This window comes from Pipra filicauda, unplaced genomic scaffold, assembly GCF_003945595.2.
Source record: "Pipra filicauda isolate LSUMZ 115617 unplaced genomic scaffold, ASM394559v2 scaffold94_size2452230_pilon, whole genome shotgun sequence".
Classification (NCBI taxonomy): domain Eukaryota; kingdom Metazoa; phylum Chordata; class Aves; order Passeriformes; family Pipridae; genus Pipra; species Pipra filicauda.
Genome location: NW_024105142.1, coordinates 818,523 through 826,483, shown reverse-complemented (window position 1 = coordinate 826,483; position 7,961 = coordinate 818,523).

The following is a 7,961-nucleotide window of genomic DNA, read 5'->3' as shown; positions in this document are numbered from 1 at the left end:
AATTTAGCGTCTGCCAGATTTTTCTAGATTAAAAAAAATAATTAACTGTGAGAGAGATCTGGATAGTCTTCAGAAATAACACAATCAAAGGTACTGTCATATGCATACATGCCTCATGAGATTCAAGGAAGCAAATAGTTCTTTCTGTGTGCACAGAGTTTTTTCCAAGACACTCTGTATTTATTTTGTTGCAGCAGCCATATCAACTCAAACTTGTAAGCAATGTTCAAGTCTGTGAAGAAGTATCTCATGTTCCCATACCAATATGGAGGTAATTGGTTCTTCCTATGCAGCTGCTTACCAACCACTGTAGAAAAACCACATGTTCCCAAATCACTAACTGGTGCTGCTTATATCAGTTACTTCCCGTTTAGTGATAAAAGCATTAACAAAAAGCTTTTCCAGGATAACATTGACAGACCATCCCAAATAACTAATGGCACTCATACGGAGGACAGCTCCCTTCAGTAGACAATCTTTGTGGTTATGTACAGATTCACACCCATGCTCTGGGACCAGAGGCTTTTCACTCCTTACAGTGTCTCCTTTTTGTGCTCTGTGCTTGAGCTGGGAGGAAACTTGTTTCTACTGAGTGTGTTTTCACCTGTAGCCTTATGCCTCAGAGTATCACCCTTTTCTTTCTCACGTCCTTCTGCATAACAGTATATTGATTTTCCATTAGAGAGGTGCATTATCTCTTTCTTTACATTCTGCCTACTTTTTGTTCCATCACTTTGTAATATCCATCCTGAGTATGGAGTCGTGCTAAATGGACATTCCTTCCATTTGTTTGGCTTAGGAGAACATGATATACCACAGGAATATCACATTTATGCTGCCAAAAGCTAATAAAGACCATCTTGGAAGGTCTTTCAGTTCAACCTCTGACACAGGCAAGCCATGCTGTAGACAGTGACTGATTGCTAATGCAAATTTTTTGCAGGGAGCAGTGAAATACCCTGGCTCATTCCAGATATATTGCAATTCTTTGGATCTCCAGTGGTGAATATTATTTTAAACTTAAAGGATGAGGGTACTTATAGGCTGTATTAGGTATGTTGTACCTGATTAATTTATGGAACAAGTGGTGTAAGGATAAATTTATATGCCAAATAAAATATCAATTGAAATAGATCTTTCTGTGCTCCCTAGTTTGGGAACAGAGTGTACAGTGGACTTGGCTCATACATGTTGCTAGTCGCTGATTCTGCCTTTTCATAAAATCTTTTAAGGTTGGTATGATTTCAGCTTTTCATTTCCTTATGATTAAGTGGACACTAAAAATGCTTAAGCAAACTTAAAATGAAAAATATGTTTTCATAAAAATATAAATAATCTTGCCTGACAGCAAGAAATAAGTGTGATTTAACTACCTGCAGAAGAACCAGCAAAAATACACTTGCTTCTTAAAACTGCTGGAACATAAAATCTAACACCATCAGAATTTCCATACTAATCCAACACATTGTCTCTGAGAGCAGCAAACAGCAAATATGTAGAGAACAGTGTAAAAATGGGACAAAGAAAGTTGGCTTTTGATGAGTATTCTCCCAGAATCCAGCGATTTGCATTTAAAGTGTTTCCTAAGACAGTGGTAATTTCTTTGCATTTAACCCTCTGTGGACTTTTCTTCTACTAATTTGTTCGGTTTTTAACCAGTATAAACTTTTAGCAACCAGTATCCTCTGGAAAGGTGCACTGTGTGAAAAATGTAGCTTGGCAGTTAATTTCATGTCCTGACTAATCTTTCTATTAAGAGTACCGGCAAACTTCCATTATTCATCTTCATGCCACCCATACTTATCCCCTGCAATACCATATTTGTACCATATTATCTCAGTGCCAGCCTTCTGCACCAAAGATTAAAGCGAGACTTCACACACTACTAGCAACTCAGTTAGCAGCTCAGTTCTTCCACTTGGAAATTCCTCCAGGACCCTTTGGGAATATTGTCAGACCTAGCAGGTACTGTTCTTTTTGTTTCTTTATTCCATAGATGTCTACCAAAATATTGACAAGAGACAGATTTTCCTGAAACATTGTTAATAAGCAAGGCTCGGCCAAGGTGAACTCTCTACATTTCTTCGCTGCAATGAATCAGGTGCATCTGCTTTTTCTGTGTAATATAGAGAATTTTATTTTTTTTATGGTTTTCCTTTTTTGAGGACATTTCCAGCTTTTTCTTTCTTTCTTTCTTTTTCTTTTTCTTTCCTTCCTTCCTTTCTTTCTTTCCTTTATTTCTTTCCTTTCTATCTTCTAGTAACCTTCCCTACCCTTCTGTCCAGCCCATTCTCAATTTCTTTTTGTCTTTCTAAAATGGGACACACTTGGTCTGAATTCTCATATGTTATCTTTGAATAGGCTCTTTGCTTCTTGCCAGAGCTTTATCCTTTGACTCTCTCTTTTATTGAGCTTCCTCTTCTATATGCAATTCTTGTTTTTGAAGACAGGAGCAGTGGCATTCTTGTTCATATATCTCCTACCACAACTGAAAGATACACCAATATTTAGGCCTTACTCAAAGACATCATTTGTGCTTTACTCCAGAGGCTCAGGGACATCACGTTCCATAGAAAGTGACAGACTGTTGAGTATCATCCTATAGACTTTCCCATAGTTTATCATTCCATGCACATTTATTGCATTGGATCATTCCACGACCAACAGTCTATTTCTTCAACTTTTTGCTACCTCCATGAATTTAATTCTTCCCTCATGCATCCTTTCTGCAGTGTCACATTTGCATCTTTCTTCCCATCTGCATTAACTTAATCAATGCACTCAGCCCTTGGCAGAATGGTAAGCCCTTCATATTTCAGAGTAGCTATAAGAAAACAGAAAAACATAACATTAATTTTCAGAAACCATAATTCAGAAATAATGGAAAGACTCTTAGTTTCCGATTCAGTTAGGCAAGTGACCTCTATGAGCAATATATTCAAAATGAAATAATACTGAAGTTGCTGTGACTACTGCAGTCAAAATCACAGCTTCTGGCTATTCTGAAACCCAGATGCTGGGAGTGCAACCAGACACTGCACTCCCCAGGTGAGTTACAACCGTGGCTTGACAAGTGGGAGTTGGCAAATTACCCTAAAATCTGTTGAGGTAAAAAGAGTGAAATTGTTACCAAATGCTATCTAGTGTCCAGCAGTACAAGGGGGATAGACAGCAGTGTAGAAAGGCCACATGGCAAAACTGTAAACAATGAGAACACAAACAGATGACACTTTGAATCTGAGCCCTGTAATTCGTCATCATACTGCAACCAAAACACAAATCAACAATGCAGACTGATGACTAGCAGTTAAGCGACAGAACTTGCAAAGACTTACAGGATGTGAGACTTTGGGGCTATTTCAGTAATAGAGAAGCATCATAGAGTACCATTAACATGTAAGTTTAGTATTACATGAAACCTGGTGTTAGCATTTGATCTTACAACCTTTCCTGTGCCACTATGGACTGAGATACTTGCAGTGAGCAGATGCAGTTAGTTCAAGCACAATGTAATTTGAACCTCATTTACTACAGAGCAGTCCATGCAATCAAAGCTCTGTGATGAAAGCTGTTTTTCAAATAAAAACCATCAACATTAAAGATTTGTTACCAGCTGGCGTATGCAAATGCATTAAGAAAACGGGGGGGAAACAGAATGACTAGGAAGGGAAAGCATGCACTGTGTGTGCTCTTTTTATGCTCTATTTGGATGGAATGTCACATTTCAATCCAGCCTAAAAAGAAAAAAAAAAGTAAACCTTAACATCTCTGCAGAAAGTTGCTCATAATCATCTTCTAGGATATTCTGAGCCTGTTCTTTTGTTTTGTGTTCTTGTCTTGTTTTAACTGCTTTGTGCCCTGTGTCATTGGTAACCACTGTGGAAGGAATATGTAAAATGCCATCAAATTTGGAAAAACAGAACATTATATCCACTCCAGTCATTTTGCTCCAATGTAAATCACTGCATAAGGTGCAAGATAATAAAGACTGAGCGCCATTGTATTTCCATAGCCTGACCTTAATATTAAATCCTATGACTGGTGAGTCAGTTTCTGTCTGGGATTTTGACATTTGCCTCTCACTAATCATTCTGCACAATTCCATTAAAAACAGTATATGTTAAAGGAGGGAAATTACTTCCCTTAGAATTAGTTTCTGAATTTTTCAACCCAAAATGGCATTACAACCATTCTACTGAGATTTCAGTTTGGGAGACTTGGTTAACTAATTGCTGGCATATTTAGTTAGTGCATACCATTCCTCAATATATGAGGTGCCCCACACTACAGCTGGTGTAAGATACTTAAAAAAGGAGGAGACTGACATAATTTCTCTGATGATCATAAGCTCAGTCAGCTATGTGCTCAAAAAAAGCAGTGTGATTTATAGAAATTTAAGGTTTGAGTAGAGTTTATATGGTTTCATAGCCAAGTGCTTGATTTTGTTCCCAGCTGAAGCCAATGGCACTATTATCATTGATCTCAAGGTGAACAGAGTTGGGCCACAAATGCAGGATTAAGACTAACAAGGCAATACTCGAGTTTCTCTTGAGCGTTCAATGACTCCAATCTGAGCTTCCTCAATATCCTCTGCAGCTACACAAACCAAAGGACTCTCAACACCTCTCTAGAACCAGAGCAAGAGATTTCAGAGTTAGACTCTCAGAATTTAGTTAGCACTTGTTAAAGAATGATTGAGGAAATATGGGGCGAGATCTGGTCCATAGGCATCCATTTTCCAGCAAAATGTAAGCATCTAGGGCCTATAAGCACTTTATTACATCTGTTCAAAGCCAAAGTTGTTAAAATCCATCTTTTGTGTAATACCACAGCAATAAATGCACTTTTCCAGAAAGGGAAATGTAGATGTCTGGGGTCACATAAGCCTGAGAGGTTTGAACACACAACTCCTGGCTGTCCAATCCACCAGGCTCTGTGCTCAAAGACATCCTCCCTGTGCCCATCTGAAGCTGGACCACTATGCAGCCATGAATCTTGCTCTCCTTTTCTATCCCTCTATTTCTAACACCTTTCAAAGCAGCTAGCTCATCTCAATCAAAGGCAAAGTACCAAAGATATAATCTCTAGAGAAGGACAGAGCACACATCTGCTCCTAATACTTCATTTCCAGATAGACACCTGCTCACCTGAATGCCTGTCTGTCTTCACCCACTAATGGTGGCAGTCCCCTTTTCCTGCTTTTCAGGCATTTTCTGTTTAACTTGGGACCTGAAGTGGGTGGTACTGATTTTGTCATGGAACATTCCCGTGAATTACAAGGGCTTGTTTTGTCAATATATATTTCTTTTATCCTCCTGTCATGCAGGAAAATTTTTCATACAAATCTCTGTAATCCATTCCTGATTAGAGTGTCATTCCCATCCCATTACACTGGATGATTAGGCTTCACTTATTACTTTACTACCCAGAGATTTTTTTCTCTTAGTGGAGACAGTAATTTTAGAGTGTTTAAAGGTTCGATTACCTTAATGATGACATTTTTTCTTTCATATCTCCTGGGTGGACTGGAGCTAAGCAATAGAAATCAAGTTTCCTAATAATAATTACACTGAAATCTCATCCCTCTTCTTTCTAAAATTCTTACTTTATGTGTATCCCATTAGGCTCATGGTTAGTCAAAGTTTTTGGCAGAATGATGTTCTCAGTTTCAAAGGTATGCCAAGCTTCAATCTTCTTCTTGAAGTGTCATAAAAACCCACCGCATTGTAAACAATATTCTATCCTAAAGATACAAAAACTTGACAATCAAAAAAAATCCAAGCTGCAACTTACTCTGACTAAAAATTGTTTACTTGGCTCTAGTCCAAAATTTAAAATAATGAAAAACTAGCACTTAATCTTTTGACTATTTTGCCCTCTCTCTTTTTACCACAACTGGCAGTGGCTGGGATTTTCTATCTCTTTTTTTAATCATCCTTTAGTAAAAAAATTAATGTTTTACTTTCCTCTGTTTCTGGAGAAGAACCCACTACAAGGGTTCCTGATACAGATACTCCCAGATTACCAAAAAATGAGAATCCAGATTCAGTTTTTGCAAATTGGCCTAAAATCTGCTTTGCACGAAGAAAAGATTCCAGCGAATAAAAAAACCTTCAGAAAGCAGAGCCTAGTAGTGACTTCTGTTTCCCCTCTAGCAAAATTTAAGGTTGTTTTGAAAAGTTCCAAATGGACACATTTATCCAAAAGCTAAATATTTGTATTTCCGGAAAAAAAAAAAGTCAGATTTTTGATGAAAAATAGAATTTTCCAAAAAGGTGTGTACTTTGTATAGAAAACTACTTCTTATGGGTAAAAAGACAAAAAAAAAATCAGCAATAAATTTTCTGTGGAACAGTGGTTTTGATGGAAAAGTTTGAAGAGGAAACATTTATGACAAAGCGGGAGAGTGGCTTGCAAGAGACGTATAGAAAATCATGGTCTATTGTTTGTGCACAGAGCCACAGTACAAAATCCTTTCCACTGGCTGATCAAGTTCTATCTTAAAAAAAAATTCTTTGTCCTCACTGTTAAAATATTTGTCCAGAACAGCTACCTGGATATGAATCCACACATTTACTCTCACCTAGGTTAATCCACCTGTATTTCTGCCAAATTTCCTTTAGTCTACATAGTTCCTTTCCTGATGACATATTTCATCTCAGTTTACATTTTCACAGGTGATTAAACCAAACATTCTCTAAAATCCTTAGGTCTTCATTTATTTGCTCTGCATCTGCTGAATTCATCTCTCTTGACTGCAGATGGCTAAATTTATGTGCAGCGCTCCAGATAAGATCCAACCAGTTCTCTATGTGTTACCCAAACTCATCAGTCTTCTTACTCTGCAGCAAGTCACTCTCCCATGTGTCCTAAGATCACATTTATTTTTCACAGTCACATTAATACTCATATTTGCCACACACTGACTTGCACACACAGGACTTCCTGCTATTGCCCTTTAGCTCGTGGTGGTAACATTTGTTGTTCTTTTGCACATGATCTTCCATCTTGCTTTATTAAATTTCCAGTTATTTTCTAGGACTTCATTTTCATTTGATCCAGCTCCATAAGATAGCCAGATGCTGCTTACCTTGAATCAGTAGCAAATTTTGTTTTGTCAAAAATGAAAATAATTACTAAAAAGAATAAACAGGACTCTAGCATGATCTCTGATTAACTTTACTGCTATTTTGTTTTATCCTTCTGTTTATACATTAACATTATTGGTTAGGTTTATTTAATCACATTTTGACAAAATAGATTTTTCATTAGGCTCCACCATTTCATCAAGCAATTTCTATGCCAGTGTATCAAATGCTTTACTCACAGCTATCTAGAATAAACTTAATGTCTTTTCTTTTGTACAAAGACATTTTACTTTTTCTCAGTAAAGTATTATATTAAGCTAGTACTGACTCCTCTTAATAAATACTGCTAGTATTTTTTCTATTTTTCCTTTCTCTATTCTTCCAGTTAATTTTTTTTCTGTAGTTTTCATGTTTTGTCTTCAGAGTTTTGTGGCAAAGTCTAAATTGTAGAACAAACAAACAAACAAAAAAACAAACAAAAAATCCATAATCATAACTAACCATTACAAACCCTGTAAAAATAAAGGGGTTAATTTTCTTCTCACTGTTTCAGAAAAAAAAGATTTAATTTCTTTTTGTCCAGTAAAAGTCTCAAAAAGCATTGATCAAACCTGGAGCTTTGAAGCCAGTCATAGGTAAAGTGGCATTACCCAGGTATTTTCCATTATACCAGATATCCAAATTATTTATTTTAAATATAACCTATAAATTTAAAAGATCAAATTGTAGTTCACCTATACATGTGAATGTAACAGAATACCTATTAATTTAATGAGTATAATAAGTAATAAAGGACCTGAGTATAATGGAAATAAGAAAAATGGAATACCCTGGCCAAGAAATTGAAAAGTTTCATTATACTAAAGGGACCTC